At 40.8% G+C, this 19,482-nt stretch overlaps 1 pseudogene; it reads left to right on the top strand.

Annotated features, from left to right (window-relative positions):
* Positions 1-12,271: 12,271 nt before the first annotated feature.
* Positions 12,272-13,244, top strand: LOC117350585 (annotated as a pseudogene).
* Positions 13,245-19,482: the final 6,238 nt, after the last annotated feature.

Below are 19,482 nucleotides of genomic sequence, written 5' to 3'. Positions count from 1 at the left end.
GGATACAATTTGCTCTTTTCATTCTATGAATTTTAACAGTTGCTTAAGTTCAAAAGAAACAGATAATTCTTACTCTGTTAAGTAATCAAACATTTTACAGGAAACTTTAATAAAAAATATACCTCTCAAGGTAGAGAGAACGAGAGGGCACTCTCTAAAGTTAAAAGGGGATAGATTCCGTACAAACGTAAGGAAGTTCTTCTTCACCCAGAGAGTGGTGGAAAACTGGAACGCTTTTCCGAAGGCTGTTATAGGGGAAAACACCCTCCAGGGATTCAAGACAAAGTTAGACAAGTTCCTACTAGACCGGAACGTACGCAGGTAAGGCTAGACTCAGTTAGGGCGCTGGTCTTTGACCTAAGGGCCGCCGCGGGAGCCGACTGCTGGGCACGATGGACCACTGGTCTGACCCAGCAGCGTCAATTCTTATGTTCTCCCAAGTTGAGGATTCATGGCTTTAATGCCAAGAATTCCTTTCTCCGCCTTTGGGATTTCTGAGACACATCGGGAAATATGCAAACATTAGCATGTAGGACTGGCAAAATATCAACATGGCTGCTCTTACCACCTCCTTTTTAGAAGTCAGTAAATATTCCCTTGTTAACTCTATGTTAACCAGTTAGCCCACTGTAATGTCCACACACTAAGAGGCTGATTCTATAAACGTCATCTAAATAGGCAGGAGCCTAGAAAAATGGTGCCTATACATGTCGACAAAATTTAGGTATTGTAGAATCATACCTAAATTGACTTAGGCAACGCTAAGGGACAAATTCTATAAGAAGCGGCCAAAAGTTAGGCGCTGACTTAGGCACCGTTCAGCGCGATTCAAGTAAAAATGGGCGCTGAGCGGCACCTATTTGGGAGGCGCCCAATAAATAGGCCAGCTCCAGGCACAACTAAAACTTAGGCGCCCATGCGTGCGATTTAGCACGCTGAAGAGTAGCGATTCTGTAACAAGGCGCCTAACACAAAGCCACAGAGGCTGTACCATGCAACCACAAATCAACAAAATAATAAAAACATCATTCACAACTATGAGAAACCTAAGACAAGTTCGAAAATTCTTCGATAGAAAACAATTCCAGCTTTTGGTACAATCTCTAATCCTTGGCCTAACAGACTACTGCGTTGACTACAAATTAGAGAGATAAATTGCTTTGTAATCTGTGACGCAAATTACTATATATTAATATTATCACAGCTATAGTCCAATTAAAAACTTAACCATTTATAATTGTGCAAAACAAAAATTTTTTGTATAAGTTTGTGAAGTGCTCAGACCAAGAAACCCATATAGTAGTGATGTCACTACAATGAGGTTTTCATGGGGACCATCATCGCCTTCACAGGTCCCCTGCCCTCCCTAAATACTGAAACCTAACTTCTAGGTCCGTCCAATTTGATATACTTATCTGTATTAGGGGGCAATTAGTGTTGTTAACTCTCATTGGTGACTAATTAAAATTATAGTGCAGGTGCTTCAGTAAAATCCTGGATATTTTTCTTTTCTGAATTGATTCCCGTCCCCCCGATCCGGATTTCGTCTCTTCGTCAGAGAGGGACACTAGTAAAGGCTCGCTGAGTTCAGGAACGATCAAAATGGACGATCAAAATGGAACGATCAAAAAGACTACTGCAACATACTATACCTCCCCTGCCCAGCGACCATGATAAAACACAGCCCTAAGACTCATTTATTCGCTGAAAAAATACGACCACATCACAGAGGCATACCACGACTCACACTGGCTCCCAATACAAGCAAGAGTACACTTCAAATTCCATTGCTTACTATTTAAAGCTATAAACGGAGACAGCCCAACCTACTGGAACAACCGACTAACTCAATCCACCTCAACCAGACACAGGAGAACCCACACGCTATTCACACACCCGCCAACCAAAAATGTCAAATGAAGAAAACTGTATGACAACCTACTGGCCACCAGAGCAGCAAAACTGGACAGACAACTCACCAATCTGCTGACTTCGACCACAGATTAAAAAAACCTTCAAAAAAACCAAAAACACTACTCTTCAAAAATACATAAAACCTATATAACACAACCAAATCCGTCCCAAGCTTCACCTACAATACTATCTACTCCTTAGCAAATCTAAAATGTTCAAACTACCCCTTATGTATTTCGTAATATCATGACAATTCTTATGTAATCCGCCTTGAACCGCAAGGTAATGGCGGAATAGAACTCACTAATGTAATGTAATGTAATATTCAGTAACGCTAGAGTCAACATCATGTTGACCCTCAGCATTTTAATGACTATCGCATTGAAAAAAAAATCTACCTCTCACCTGTAGAACTGCCCCATCACAAATCATCTCACACCTCTTCAAATCTTAATAAATTACCCTGGCCTAAGTAATAGGCTGCACACACGAGGCCACATACCACAGGCTGCACACGCACAGTACAGGCAGTTCCCAGGTTAAGAACGGGTTCCATTTTTTAAAATCGTTCTTAAGTTTAATTTGTATGTAATTCAGATCCTAGTATTCATCCCACCTTCTCCACCTCCATGAGGCCACTCTTACTTTCCTGTCCATAAATCCCACTGTTCCCTCTTCACCATCACATCCGACATTACTCCTTTTCATCTCTCTCTTCCCCATCCATCTCTAATTCACTCCTCTCCTATCACCATGTACAATAATTCTCTCTCCCTCCCTCTCCCTCTCTGCCCAACAGTTCTCCTCTTTCTTCATCTCCCCATGTGCACCATCTCTCTTTCCCTCTTTCAGACACCCAATTCTCCCTTTCTATTCCCTCCCTCACCTCAGTATCTCTTTCCCTCACTCCCTCTATTCTTTTATCCTATGGCTTAAGTTCCCCTCCCTCCTTCCTTCCATCATTTCTCCAAAGTTTGTATTCCCTCCCTCTCAAATCCCAATATGTCCTTCTCCCTCCCTCTCTCCGGCGGGTGTGTACCTTCAGGCCGGCTCCCTCCTCCTCACTTCCACAGCCGTTTCCCTGCTCAAAGCTACGGGCGGTGGCTCCTATGTGCATTCTGTGGCTGAACTGGAAGCCTTCTCTCTGGCGTTGTGACGTCAGAGGGAACACTTCCAGGTCAGTTGTGGGATGCACGAGGAGCTGCCACCCACAGCTTTGAGCCAGAAGGTAAACAGAAAAACGGCTCATCATCCTCAAACTGAGCCACATGAAACACCTTGCTGGGCCGCATGCTGGACACCTTTGCTTTAGCATACCATATTGTTAGCCTTTTTTGTTGTTGCATTGAACTCATATTACAATTTAGCAGTGGGGCATTTACCTTGCTGGTCAGCATTTGATTTTTTATTTGATGTGTATGTAGTGTATATTGTCACAACCCTAGCTGTGAAGCTAAGTTGTTTCCCGATAAAGCCCCGCCTAATCCAAGCCTTACCCTGAAAAGGGCTAATCAATGCAACAGGTTTGACACAAACAGGAAGAAAGGTTCTGAGTTCCAATTCAAACCCCATGTTGCAGATCCCTGGGGAAGAGAGGTTGAATGTGAGAACAGCCTGGAACAGAGGGAGGTGCCTTATGCAAAGGAACAGTCTAAGAGCCAAACCACAAGCACAGGTAGTTCACAGCTGCAGGGTCTGATTAAAGCTCAGAAGAAAACCCAGCAAAAGCAACAGGCTGCCCTTCCCCCTTTCAGGACAGGGCGTGGTCGCCTCAATGGAATTAATGAAAACTAAGTTAGTCTACCCTGGGACAGCCCAGGAAGGAGGTTCTCAGGACTGGCCTCGAGTCCCAGGGAAGTCGGGACATTGAGATGGTGCATGCAGTCCCTGTTCCTGAAGCCAGCCAGCCAACCCAGAGCCTATGGAGTTTCTGAACATAGCCATGGAACCAGAAGTGTCCTACATGGATGAAAGCTAAGTGTGATTGCTTAACCTTTTTTTTTTTCTATGTTTGGATTTTGATATTTTGGTTTTGGGACTGTCTGCAAGCACTGGCCGGGAGGACAAGTGAACCGTGCTGTGCTCACAGCTGCAAGAGTGTCTGATTTCTGGGACATTAAATTAAAGTATAGTTTTGTTTGGCAATTTTTTATTTTTGCCAGTTTGCTGCTTGTTTGAATCTGGATTGATCATTATGTAAAGGGGTAGTAGTTTAGGGAGAATCCACTATCCATCCTTGGGTTGGGATTGTGGGGCCAATTTTGGCAAGCTGAGTAGAAGCTAATTTAAGGTGGATTTGGCTACTCCCTTCCCCCACCAGCGTGCCTAGCTGGTTGGGACGGCCGGTTGTAAACCAGGCCACTGCAGCATTGCTCTCAAGGAGTGAAGCAACCTTGGAAAGACTCTTACGAACCTGGATAATTATTGTGACTTTATTTTTCCCTTTTAGTAGCTCAGACATTGGACTTGATAGGGCTGAGCTGCTGGAGACTGTTGGTGGGACTTACCTGTTTGTACCTGCTAGGAAGGTGTGTACTACATTTTTAAAGCCCAGGTTTTTGTTTTTGCCTTTTTCATTTATGTTTCTTTAAAGTTGAAAATCCAACCAGGGATCAAGTGTTTCCTAGTCAATAAAGGGAGACACCAGTGACTGCAATAACTTTATTGAGCCTGACTAAGTGTTTATTTTTCTTATTAACCAGCAGGACCTCCAACATCTCTTGGAGGCACATGGGAATCGGTCGTGGCTGAGCGGTGAATAGGGGCCTAAGCCTGAGCCCGTCACCGGCAAGCTCACAATATATATATATATATGTATATTTGTTATGTGTATGATTTGATTGTAATATGCTATTAAATTTTATTGTAAGCTGCTGTGATGCCACTTCATTAGTATATTCAGTCCCAATAAATAAAAAATAAAGCAAAATTATATTTTAAAATCATGATACCAAAATGTCTTCACAATCAAGGTGTAAGAAAAGAAAAACACCTAGAAATCACCAACCCAGTCTTGCGGTGCTAACGGCTCCGAAGCCCATAGAGATCTAAAGGACTGTTGCCGCGTGGCTTTGTAAACCAGGACGCTGGGTTTTTGCATTTATTATCTACGTCTGTTCTAGGCTAGATGTTTCTCAGAAGTCACATTGTGTGAACTTTATGATTTTATAAACTCTGTAATGATATATATGATGATAAAAATCAATAAAAACATAATTATTTATTGTGAAATTGCAATATTCTCCCAAATGCTTTTGATACTCGTATTCCTTACTGCACACTTATGTTATTTGCCATTTAGAATATATAGGATCGAAAATAAACATATTTATCATTGCTTGCTTTTGACATACAGTATCTACATTCTCAAGACTCGAACCATACAGCTCAGTGAAACTTAGAAAAAGTAAATATATGGCAAACATGATTTTGAATTACCTTCTCAGTGTGAAATATAGCTGAGTCTTCTCAATGGCTTACGACTCTCCAAACAGCTAGATTATAAAACCGCGGAAAGCTCCTGGGATCTGGTTAATAGATCCTGAAGGAATTCAGAGAAATCTCTTTGGCACAATGCAAGTTTTATTGTGCGACTAGACAGCAAATTGGAGAAACAGATTATACTCCACATGCACTGGGTTAAGGGTGTGGTTTGTGCTTGTCATAGTATGTGCAAAACAAACCCTTCTGTAGAAATTGCCCCCAGTAGAAGCTTGTTTTCTATTTTTGTATTGAAATATCATACATTAAAAAAAAAAAAATAAAATAAAATGTTTGTAAATCTACGTGGCATTGCGGATCTTAATTAACAGATGTAAACCGCCTAGAACTCGCTGGGTATGGCGGTATATAAGAATAAAATTATTATTATTATTATTATTATACATGAAAACTGTGCTGGTTCCAATCTCAAAATGGCCGCTATAGATAGAACATCTTCTGTTAGATACAGCAAATATAAGTCATGGTATAAATTGAATGATATTATAAAGCAACTCAATCTTGTGCATCCTGAAGAAAAAACATTCACCTTTTTTTTTCGGTACCACACAACTCATATTCATATATTGACTACATTTTGGTCTCCAATTCCTTGATGGCATCGGTTATTAGTGCTGATATATCTTCTATTTGTATCTCTGATCCCATTGCAATTGAATAATCCAGTAATAAGACTTAGCAGATCGGGTTGGAGGTTCAATGCTTCACTACTTTCTGAGCCTGACTTTAAAGAACATATTCATTCTGCTATTAATACATACTTGGATATTAATAAGGTGGAATATTCTGAATGGATAATTGTTTGGGACGCTTTCAAAGCATACATTAGAGGTATAATTATTGCAGCAAGGAATTACAAGAATTGGAACTGAAGATTTCAGACCTGAAGAGTGAGCAGCAATCTAATCCTAACAAAAGAGATATACTGGAATGTCTTATAAAATGTTTATATCAATATAACCCCATACTAAGGCCCTCTTTTACCAACGTGCAATAAGCATTTTAGCGCTTGTTGAGCATATGCTAATATTTATTGTGCGCTAAAGACGGGTTAAGTAGAAGAGCTGGGAATTTTGTATTCGTAAAGTCTGCAAGAAACCAAAAAGAACACTGTGGAGTGACGATATTCCTGAAATGGATTTTATTATGTCACAGTTCCCAAAGTACAATAAAGCAATCCACATAAAAAAATAAAATAATCCACATAAAAAAACCTAAAGGACAAGCAGTCGGGGCAGACATGTTCGGGGCAGGCAGGCATGTTCAGGGCCCAACTCTCCTGCTTCCATGCGGCGGCAGCGGTCTCTTCCCTTCGGTGCGAGCCCATGGGTTTAAAGCGGAGCTGCACTGCGGCGGTGCAGCCCCGCTATAAACCCGCAGGCTCGCACTGAAGGGAAGGCAGAAGAGCCAGGGGGAGCAGCAAGCCCAGGGGTGCAGGACCGCGAGAGCCAGGGTAGGCAGATCAAGGCAGGCAGATCAGGGCTGCAGGAGGTGTTCGGGGCTGCAGGAGATTGGGGCTGACAGGGCAGAGAGTAGGGCTTTAATAGAAAGACGTTTATAACTGCTCCCCAGCAGTCGCTTCTTCTATTGATCGGCCAGCCCTGTCGGATGTGAAATTTTGTGTAGTGAATCGCATCGCTGTCCAATTTGCATGCCTTTCTCCTCATTTGCATGCACGGATTCAAAGCGGATCGCAGGAGAGGTAAGTGAATCAGGCCAGAGGGAAATTTGCTCATTAAGGGGTCGGTACATGTTCGGTTTACTTAGTGAATCTCTCCCTAAAATAGTGTAGTGCAAAGAGTGGGCTTAGCGAAGTGAAAAAATAAGACTATAATGAATTGGTGAAAGTAAGTGCCATATGTGAATAAATGTCACTAGTGAAAAGCTCCGAAGAGGACTCAACATGTGTGAGCAGTAAAGATATAATCAATGCCAAAATGCGGAGCTAGGTGGAAAAAAAGGTGAATGACAATGGTGATCATAATGTAATATATATACAATGAACTATATTATTAATTTAGTTTAAAAGAAACACAAAGAGCAATGATTCCAACCCACTGAACTGAGGAGGCCTGAACTTGACCAAAGTGAAAGCATGACATTCAGGGCCCTGGACTCTGGTGAGCCCCAAACCAAAAACACATAAGAGAACGCAAACCAAGGTAAGCAGACAGACAAGCAACAAAGAAAAATAATAAAACCAAAATAATAAAATAGATTAAAGGAAAGAAAGGGGGGGGAAAAAAAAATAGTCCAAGCAGGGGAAAGGCCATCCTGAGGTCGCCAACCCGTCAGACTAAACTAAACTAAACCTTAGGTTTATATACCGCGCCATCTCCACAAGCGTAGAGCTCGGCACGGTTTACAGGATTAGGTTGAAAAGGAGCTACAATGAAGGGTTATAGGAAAGGAGCTAGGAAGATAAAGAGGGAACAGGGAACCAAAAAGCGGGAAGTTTAGATTTTTGAAAAGAGCCAAGTTTTCAGGTGTTTGCGGAAGGATTGGAGGGAACTTGAAACTCTGAACGGGGATGTGAGGTTATTCCAGAGTTCTGTGGTTCTAAAGGGGAGGGATGTTCCTAGTTTTCCTACGCGGGATATACCTTTTGCAGAGGGGAATGATAGTTTCAGTTTTGGGGAGGATCTAGTGGAATTAGGGTTAGAGGAATTCCAGAAGAGTGGAATAACGGGAGGGAGGATGCCATGTAGGATCTTGAAGGCTAAACAGGCACATTTAAAGAGGACTCTGGAGTGAACTGGGAGCCAGTGAAGTTTGGACAGGAGTGGGGAGATGTGGTCGAACTTGCCTTTTGCGAAAATAAGCTTGGATTAGCTGAAGTCTATGGAGTTTTTTTTTAGTTAGGCTTAAATAGATGGAGTTGCAATAATCCAGTCTAGAGAGGATGGTGGATTGAACAAGGACGACGAAGTGAGAATGATGAAAGTACGATCTCACTTTCCTCGATATATGAAGACTAAAGAAACATTTTTTTACCAAGAAGTTGAGGTGGTCATTGAAGGAGAGAGAGGAGTCTACGATGATGCCAAGGACTTTGCTTGAAAACTCAGACTACACAGGTTCTATGTGACAAGGAATATATATAAGGACCCCAGACCTGCAAAAAAAAACTTAGATTGGTGCAAAGAATGACGCACCTTACCCCTCTCAAGCAACATCAAAGCATGGAAGTGGTTATGCTTTCTGCCTTTATTAACAGCAAGATTATTCTTGTTCCTTCACTTGAACCTCCAGTGAAAATAAGCAAGGACATATGTTTTCTTTACTGGAAGTAGGTGGAAGGGCATAATCGGTAGTCTGAGGTTGGATGTTTTGTGCAAAACGTCCACCTTTTTTGCCCATTTTCAAAAATAAAAACGTCCACGTGAAAAGCGCACAAAAGCAAGTTTTATAGACAAACCCACCAACTACCTTGTCTGATCATGGCAGAGGAATCCAAACTACACCTCATTCAAGAAAAAACCTGAAGACTGACAACTAACTATTTCAGTTTCTGCCTATCTCCTCTCCCTCCACCTAGGCCCTTCCTCTTACAGTTCCTCACCCCCTTCCTTCCTTTTCCTCTTCCCTCTTCCTCTCTGATCTGTCACCTTGAGCTTGTATAGGTTTCTGCGACTCACAAATGGAAGATTAGATTAGATTAGAATTCATATCAGCTGAGCCAGTTTCGGGGATTCCTGGCTCAGCTGATGGGGATTCCCCCTGCCAGGATCAGCTGAGCTGCAGAGCCCTACACCCCTCCCCTTAACATCCCCCCGACATCCCCAGACCTCTACCAACATCCCCTGACATCTCTGTCCCCTATATCCCCCCCCCCCCGAATTCATGGGCCCCTCCCATATCACCGGACTCCCCCATACCTTCAGATGAGAAAATGGCAGGAGGGAAGCCCACTCCCTCCTGCCTACAGGGCCAAGTGCTGCAAAAGGTTTTCTTGGCCTAAAATACCAGTGCCTAATTCATTCTGTGCCCAAACTCTGCTCCTAATCATGCCCACTTTTTGGAGAACTCTGTAAAAGAATGCACATCTTTCTTCAGGTTACTTAACCCCCCCTTTTACGAAGCCGCGTTACGCTTTTTTTCGCCAGCATTCCTATGACCAACGGAGCTAATACCGCCATGGCTGGTGATAAAAAAGCCTAATGTGTGCTTTGAATTCTGAGAAGAAAATGATTTGCTTCTATTTTGCATTGATGATTCATCCACACGTTCTCCACAGATTCCACGCTATTGCTTTTTTTTCACAGATCTGTTGGTGAACAGTGTTAATGGCAGAGTTGTTGAACCACCTGCTCCTTTTGAGATCCTCCAAGGTCACAATCCCAAAAGCCCCAAATGTTATTTAAGTTCATCACTTCGGTACCTATTGAAAAAATCCTTCAGCCTTTGGCTGTCGGTAGAGCTAGTCAGGCAGAGGCTACCTATTCTCCTAAATTGTAGTAATCGTCACGATTCTATTTGGTATTTGGAAATGAGCAAAGCAAAAATCATCCAGTCAAGTGATGATCTCTTCAAATAATATACTGTAAGTATCTCTCTACATTTACATTTGTCTTTTTTGATTAAACACATCCCCCGACCCCCCCACTTTTATGAAGCCAGATTAGGGTATTTTTAATCACCGGCCACAGCACTGGAGATTTTACCGCTATAGCCGGCAATAAAAAACCCTAATGCGGCATCATAAAGTTTGTGTGTGGGGGTGAGATTGTTTCTTACGAGGGGCCGCTGAAAAGTTCCCGGTTCATCCAAAAAGAGAATGACGTGGAGCCATGAAACTTACAAGTTATTCCACACTGTGCTTGACGCTGTTTGTTTCATTTGATATCATTGAAATGAAAAGTGTGGAATGACTTGTAGGTCTCATGGCTCCACATCATTCTCTTCTTGCTTGGGCTGAGAATTTTTCAGCAGCCCCTAGTAAGATACTGTATATCACATTTAAATAAAAAGAATGGGAAGGGAATTTTCAGGTTGGAATTGTATAGCCAGTGCCATGAACTCATCCCTAAAAGTGCTAAGAGCTAAAATAAAAGTTTCACTGATGGTTACATGCTCATGGTGATAAAAGTTTTTGATAGAACCGTGCAGGAGAATAGTGGAAGGTGGCCCAGTGGAAAAAACACACAGTCAGCAGACTTCATGTGGAAAAAGTACTGATCCGATGAGATGGGATGGGATGGACTGATCTTGATAATTAGGCTTTTGATGGAATTTCAAAAACAGAAAATACGGATCTTTTTCAAAAAATTCCTACCCAGGCTGAAAATGACCATAGTGTATAGGGCTATAGGAAATTATGTCATTTCGTTTTCATTGTTTAAAATTGGTCACAAATGTACTTCATTGTAAAACGCTGTAGCGATTTACGCGACTGAAGAGACGGGTTTTGTCATATGAATTCCAGCGACCATAACTTCCCCCGATGAAGGTCGGTTTGACTGAAACGCTCATGTAAAAACAGAGCGTCGGGCAGTTATAATCTAACAAACCAACGTTGGATCAGCAGTTCACTGCTAAAAGGTAAGTGTTGCTGATGCAAAGTGAAGATTTTTAAGATACAGAATCAACTGCTGAACATTAGGGCATTGAACTGATGATATTATATTAGATTCATTAATTGGGAAGAAGTTCCATTAGTTTACCATCATATATAATAATTTTTAATGCAATATAATAAAATGAATAAAGATAGTAGTTAATTAATTAATTAAGGGAAGGAGGTTTTGGTATAAATGAACAGAATACCGACCTGGGATAACATGTTATGGGAGGTCCTATGCATTGAAATCTGTTTACATTGTATGATATACCACCTTCCTAGGTTATTTGTTGAGGGTTTCTGTCATTAACTAAAGGTTCCTGTATAAATGATATATATACAGAATGGTGAATTTGATTATAAAAGATGAAATACATTTTAAAAGTACATTTGTGACTAATTTTAAACAATGAAAAATAGATATTTATATCTTCTAACTCCTACCAACAGTTTCAACAGGCTTTAAAAACACATCTCTTTGTAGAATCTTTTGGAAGTTATATACTTGTTGCTGTATTCATCTGTATTTTTCATCTTAGCCGGGTTTGCGATACAGAAGTGAGTTTTATGCTATGTTTACAGCTGGGCAGAACTTTGGGTTCCTTTCATTAAACTGCAGAAGAGCTCCTCGGGCCAGCGCGTGAAATGCTCCCACTCTCATTCAGTTCCTACGAGTGTCGGAACATTTACCTCACGGCCCACGGTAAGAAGCTCTTCCGCGGCTTACTAAAACCCAGGTACTGTTGATCTTGTTCTCAGGCAGTGAGCTATACCAACTTATGTTTTCAAGGGCAGTTTTAAACTTTTTTTTTTTTTAAAGCCCTTAAAATAGATCTTAAGCCCACACTTGGATGTTGTTCATAAGAATATTAGAATTGCCATGTACCATAATACGAAACAGTTCCCAATTCTGTAAGTGGATTTTGTTAGATGGACGATCTCTGTATGAGAGTGACTTGAGCTTTTACCTGCTCACATTCTGTGTTATACTGTTAGCACTTATATACTTTTCTTGTATGGATATTCTATTGTAGTGCTGTTCCTGTTCCAAAAAAAAAAAACCACTACCAAGTATTTGCAGCATTTAAAACAGACCGGAGAAAATATTTCTTCACACAATGCGTAATTAAACACTGGAATTCATTGCCAGATAATGTGGTGAAATCAGTTAGCTTAACAGGGTTTTAAAAAGAGACAGTCCCTGCGCTACAGAACATACAATTTAGTTAAAAGTACTTGTCTCATTTTGTCTATTCTCTTTTGTGTTTCTGTTTCACTGCAGTTGATAAAGAGAAAAGAATGGCAGTCAGGAATGAAACCAGAGTCACGCACTTCATCCTCCTCGGACTTTACAGTGATCCAGGCTTACAGATAATATTCTTTCTGCTGTTTCTAGTGATGTACTTCCTCGCCATAGCCGGGAACCTTCTCATTTTGGTAACCATATATGCGGACACCAGCCTGCACTGTCCAATGTACTTTTTCCTCAGTAATCTGTCTTTTTTAGATTTGTCCTTTGCCACAGTCACTGTCCCCAAATACCTTGTTAACTTTCTCTTTCAGAGAAAAACCATCTTTTTCAGTGACTGCATGTCCCAAATGTTTTTCGTACATTTTATTGGGGGGGCAGAATGCTTTCACCTGACCCTGATGGCTTACGACCGCTACGTTGCCATCTGCAATCCTCTGCGTTATAACACAATAATGAACAGGCAGGTCTGTCTGCTGCTGGTGTTTTGTACCTGGGTAGGTGGTTTCGTTCACGCCCTCGCCCAGTCCTTTCCAACAATTCAGCTGCCCCTTCTGTGGTCCTAATGAGGTCAATCATTTCTTTTGTGACACCCACCCCTTATCTCTGTTGGCTTGCTCAAGTGCCTCTACTCGTATCAGCGAAACTGCGGATATGATCAACAGCGGAACCTTAGCTCTTAGTTGTTTCTTGGTGGTGTCTATATCTTACGCATACATCATCTCCACCGTCTTAAAAATTCGCTCATCTGAGGGAAGAAAGAAGGCCTTCTCTACCTGTGCCTCCCACCTCATGGTAGTCACTTTATTTTATGGACCCTGTGTCTTTATCTACATGAGACCCTCAGTGACCTTTGCAGCCGACAAACTGATCTCCGTTTTTTACACCATCATGACGCCTTGGCTAAATCCCGTCATTTATACTCTCAGAAATGAAAAAGTGAGAAAAGCCATGAAGAAGCTGGGAGGTAGGAAAGTATCTGTACTGGAGGGGCAGCTAAAGAAAGACTTTGTCATGTAATCCATCTGTTTTCATTGACTAATATATGCTCTTTCATCTACTCTATAAAATTCTGATTATTTTTTTCTTGATTCATTTTTATGGAATTTTATTTAAAGGGGCTGGGGCTGTTCTCCCTGGAGAAGAGGAGACTTAGAGGGGACATGATAGAAACCTTCAAAATCCTAAAGGGCATTGAGAAGGTGAATAAGGACAGATTCTTCAAACTGTGGGGACCCACAACCACTAGGGGTCACTCGGAGAAATTGAAAGGGGACAGGTTTAGAACAAATCCTAGGAAGTTCTTTTTTACCCAGAGGGTGGTGGACACATGGAACAAGCTTCCGGAGGATGTGATAGGCCAGAACTCTGTACAGGGGTTCAAGGAAGGTTTGGATAGGTTCCTGGAGGATAAGGGGATTGAGGGGTACAGATAGAACTAGAGGTACATTATAGAAGTGGTCAGAAATGGACCTCTGGTCTGACCCAGTGGAGGCAACTTCTTATGTTCTTATGGGTGTGAGTAAAGCTGAATGAATTACGCTCATTCTTAGCCAGACAGGGAGACGTGTCTCTGGTGACATCTACTCTAAATCCATTAACCCTTTCTATGGATATAAGTGCTCATTTAAATTTAATTCATATTTTTTGTTCAGATTCTTTAGTTGTTTCATTCTAAGAAATCACTCATGTCGAATGACTTACCCTGCCTTTTATCAAGCTGCGTTGCAGGATTTTAGCGTGGGCTGGCGAGGTAAGTGCTCCGACCCTCATAGGAATTCTGTGAGCGTCGGCGCATTTACGGTTGCCGGCTCACGCTAAAAACCTCTAGCGCAGCTCAATAAATTCACTTTTGCTTTCACCATGCGATACCTTACAGTTCTTCCCTTTTATAAAACCGTGATAGCGGTTTTTAGCGCAGGCCGGCACACTCAATGCTCTGTGCTGCTCTCAACGCTCATAGGAACTCTATGAGTGTCGGAAGCAGCATGGAGCATTCAGTGTGAGGGCCTGCGCCAAATGCCGCTATCAAGGTTTTGTAAAGGGGGGGGGAGGTACTGTAAATATTATAAGGAGATCTTAGTCTGATGACCAATATACAGCTGTGTATTTAATGGCTTTTTGGGGATCATAAGAACATAAGAATTGCCATCTCCGGATCAGATCCTGGGTCCATCAGGTCCGGTGATCCGCACATGCGGAGGCCCCGCCAGGTTTAGTCCCCATATCACTGTATGCTTCTCAAGGGAGACATGCATCTAGTTTACCCTTAAATCCTAGAACGGTGGATTCTGCAATTACTTCCTCTGGGATGTGAGAATATTGGAAGTTCATTCTGATAGGACAATCAGACATTTGTCTCTTTTCTGATTGGACCCTTCTCACTCCCATTGTCTCATGCAATGTGTCTTATCCCTTTCCACAACATTATCGTATTTCTTCCATGTACCGGAAACTTATAGTTATATTCTTTGCACATAAGAATCGCCATACTAGGAGAGACCCAAGGTCCATCAAGCCCAGTATCCTGTTTCCAAAAGTGGTTAATCCGGGTGCCAAGTACCTGGCAAGATCCCAAGTAGTACAACAGGTTTTATGCTGCTTATCCTAGGAATAAGCAGTGGATTTCCCCAAGCCATCTCAATAATGGCTTATGGACTTCTCTTTTAGGAAATCATCTAAACCTTTTTTTAAACCCTGCTAACCTAACTGACTTCATCACATTCTCTGGCAATCATTTCCAGAGTTTAATTACATGTTATGTGAAGAAATATTTTATCCGGTTTGTTTTAAATCTCCATTCCACTCAGTATTTTATAGACATGTAAAAGAACTGTTTCATTAGACTAAGGATGATTAGAGCTCTTGCAAACATACTGGACCCTCAATCCCTCAACATTCTAATTCACTCTCTTATTATACCCAAACTAGACTACTGTAATGCACTATACAAGGATATATGCTAAAAAGATATTCGTTGTCTACAACTGATACAAAATACAGCCATAAAAATTATTACTAACAGAAAGAAATTTGGCCATGTTACTCCTCTGCTGAAAAGTGCACATTGGCTACCAATACCACATCGAATTATAATTATAATAATAATAACTTTATTTTTCTATACCTCCATAGTCAAAGTGACTTCTAGGCGGTTCACATAGAAAGAAGGTTGGACAATCAGCGAATTACAAAATGCAAGAAGAAGGAAGTTACATCATGAATTGGAGAAGCATGGGGAAAGAATACCTGAGAGAGATCATCTGATCAGGCAAAGAATTTGTCAAAAAGAGTGTTTTTAATTGATTTTCGGAATGTGTTGTAGGTCTGTCTGGCTTTATTTATGTGGCTTCCCAGCCAGGATTGCTGTCTGTTTGCTTTCTTTCAAGACACAAAATACTAATGAACTGGCCTTTATCCACAAGCTTCTTATTCCACATGAACCCTCAAGAGTTTTAACATCCCTGAAAATTATCAGGGCGGAAAAAAATTCTAGATAAGTTCAAGGGAAATTTAAAGTGCTATCTCTTCCGTGATGCATATAACTTTTGAAAAGACTTGGAATCAGCCAAGGTTATTTAATAATCTGTACCCCCCTAGCTTCCCTATAAGTGGTTTACCCTTCTTGGGCTCTTTACTTTTAAATTGTAGTTCTCCCACTTTCCTATTGTTTCACGGTACGCATTTGTTCATTGTTTTCCCATTTTTAATACAAACTGTAAAACGCTTAGAAATCTTGATTTGACCTCTATCATATCACCCCGAGCCGTATCTTCTCCAAGCTACTAGCCACTTTAGCTTTTCCTAATAGAGAAGTCGTCCCATCCCTTTTATCAATTGAGCTGCCCTTCTCTGTGCCTTTTCTAATTCTGCTACATCTTTTATGAGATGTGGCGATCATACTTGCACACAGTTTTCAAGGTGCGGCCGTACTATAGAGCGATATAAGGGCATTAGAGCTCCAATCTGAATTGTCAACAGATGAAGAAGACCTTTTATTAAAACTATCAGACACTAGTATGCACTAAGCACCTCAAGATATAGAGGTATAACCCCCCCTCCCCCACCCCGAATCCATGCTAGCGGCTGCTGCTGTGGGAATCACTCTGATATCCATAGGGAATTAATGGACATCGGAGTGTTTTCAGCACAGCAGCCACTGTCGTGGCTTTGTAAATGAAGCCCAAAAAGAGAGCATGAAGCTTTTAAAGTGTATAAATAGAAATTGTTTTGAATTACATTAAATTCTCCCCAGCAATCCTTGAAAAATGTGACTTATTTGAGATGAGTTAATAGTGCAAACATTATTTTTGTCATAGAAATTTAATATGTTTGGTCAAGAGGTTTCAAAATCTTCAAGCCCTAGATCCTTCCATGCTCTCATCCACTATTTCATCTCTCCTTGTCTCCACTATGTTATCTAAGTTTGTCCAAGAGGCTGTCTCGTCATACAACTCTATTCTCTCCTCTGCTCTGGACACCCTTGCTCCCCCCCCCCCCCCCGTCTCTCGCTTTGTCAGGCGTACCAAACCTCAATCTTGGTTCACTCCCAGTGTCCGTTACTTACGTGTCTGCACCCGCTGTATCAAGCGCCTTTGGCTCAAATCTTGCACATGTGCTGACTTTCTTCACTTTAAATTTATGATGACCTCCTTACATGGGTCAAGCAAGACTAACTCCTTTTCTTCCAGCCCTTGTCTTCTCTTTGCCACGCTTAACTCCCTCCTCAAAGCACCCCCACTGCCGACCCCTCCTTCTCTCACTCCACAGATTATGGCTGATTACTTCCATGACAAGGTCCACAAGATTGCCCTTGAGATCACTACAAGGTCACATCCTTCTCCCCTACCCACCATCCATTTTCCTGAACTTCAACCTCTCACGTCCCTTTCATTTCTTCACTTAAACAGCTCAGGAAGCTTCTCCTGTATGGTCCCGCCCGCTTGTCCCTCTGTCAACTACTGCTGACTTTTCTGCCTTCTCTGTAATCACAGAGGAAGAAATACCTGGTTTAGGCAATACAATTATAGTGGCCTCGGTGAAAGTTCCTGATATTGAACCATCTTCAATGGCATGATTGAGAAATTTTAAAAAATGGGGAAAATGACAGAATGAAAAGCCTTGTAAAATTCAATAGTGAGACTATCAGGACTGGGAGCCTTTTTCAAAGCCATGTCATTTATAGCGGTTAAGAGCTCCTCCTGAGAAATAGGGTCAGCCAAATTAGGGCTGTCTGAGGCAGATAGAATTGGATGGGCAAGATCATCCATAATGAGAAATCAGAGTTATCGTTGACAAGTTCCGTAGTGTATAAATTTTGATAAAAGGACTGAAACTCATTAGCAATTTTAACAGGATCCACAGTGAGCTCATCGGTTCGTGATTTTATACAAGAAATATGCCTCCATTCTTCCTTTTTCTTGAGATATGAGGCCAGAAGGTGGCCACATTTGTTGTTATCCGAGTAATATGATGCGGATTGTAGCATTAACGCAGTAGCAGAGTTAGAGCATAAAATTGTGTTTAAACACATGCGTGTTTTGTGAAGCTTCTGTAATAACGGGATGTCCAAAGGATTTTGTTGATGGGATACTTCTAGTTGCTTTATAGAATTTTCCAGAGACGTAATATCATTTCTCAGTTTTTTGCGAATTTTAGCATTAAAGGATATAATGGCACCTCTGATGACCGCTTTAAAAGTGTCCCAGAGGCAAGTCCAAGAAGTGTGCTCAGGTAGATTTAGCAGAAAAAATTCATTGATTTCCGTAGTGATTAACTCCTTAAATCCCTCCTCATGTAATAGGGATGCATTAAAACGCCATTGTTTGTTAATTGGAGTGGGCGGGTCGCAATCAATTTTCATTGAAATGGCCGCATGATCGGACACTAACATTTTTTTTTAAGTTCAAAAAAGTTTTATTTATTTTCAAGCATAGAATAAACAACGAGTAATATTGGCAAAATATCAGAGTGGGTGTCATTAGGGCTAATAGAGCAGCTGATAAGAAAAAAGTCTATTCTAGAGTAAGAGAGATGTGGATGTGAGAAAAATGTATAGTTTTCATCTTTAGGATGCATTGTTTTCCAAATATCCATCAGGTGAGGATCAGAAATCAGGTTCTGCAAATAAAACCATGCTTTAGGCTTCTTGTAATGAGTCTGTGATTTCCTGTCTAAGGTTGGGTCAACTACTAAATTAAAATCCCCATCTATAATGTATGTGGAACCAACATCTGACAACAAGGTGGAAGAAATCTCAGGGAAAAATGGTTCAGCCTTTATGCTAAACATTTGCCACAGGAGGGCAGCACTGAGCATCTCTGCAGTATAAAGACACTGAAAAAAAAACCGTTTTAATGTTCTGAATGTCATAAAATATATAGACACTGAACAGATACATTTTAAATGTTCTGAATGTGATAAGCATAAAAACAATGAAAAGATACCTTCTTAATGTTCTGAATGTGATAAGCATAAAAACAATTAAAAGATACCTTTAAAATGTTCTAAATACGATAAGTAGAAAGACACTGAAGCGATACCTTCTGAATGTTCTAAATATGATAAGCATAAAAACAATGATGAGATGCCTTTTAAATGTTCCGAATGTGATAAGTATAAAGACACATACTGAAGAGATATTTTTAAATGTTCTGAATGTCACATAAAACAATAAAGAGATACCTTTTAAATGTTCTGAATGTGATAAGCATAAAAAACAATGAAAAGATACCTTCTAAATGTTCTGCATGTCACATAAAAACAATAAAGAGATACCTTTATGCTAGACATTTGCCACAGAAGGGCAGCCCTTTGCAGTTATGCAGTATATAGACGCTGAAGAGAAACAGTTTTAATGTCACAAGCATAAAAACAATAAAAAGATACCTTTTCAATGTTCTGAATATGATAAGCATAAAAACAATGACGAGATACCTTTTAAATGTTCTGAATGTAATAAGTATAAACACACTGAAGAGAAACACTTAAATGTTCTAAATGTGATAAGTATTAAGACAATGAAGAGAAACTAATGTATCATAACACCTTTACAGAAGGTCATGTAGACTGCTCTGAATTGACTCCACTGTTATTAGTTGCGGTATAGAAGCTCTCAATAATCATAATCATAAAATACTGTTACTAGGAAAATTAACATCATTTTTTATGAGTATCTGTGTGCGCTATGCAATTATTTAATGATATTATGTATGCTGATTTGTAACCCATTCTGTGCTCTTTTGGGAGGATGGGTTAA

The sequence above is a fragment of the Geotrypetes seraphini genome, chromosome 16, assembly GCF_902459505.1.
Source record: "Geotrypetes seraphini chromosome 16, aGeoSer1.1, whole genome shotgun sequence".
Lineage (NCBI taxonomy): Eukaryota > Metazoa > Chordata > Amphibia > Gymnophiona > Dermophiidae > Geotrypetes > Geotrypetes seraphini.
This window is presented reverse-complemented; position numbering and strand designations above follow the sequence as displayed.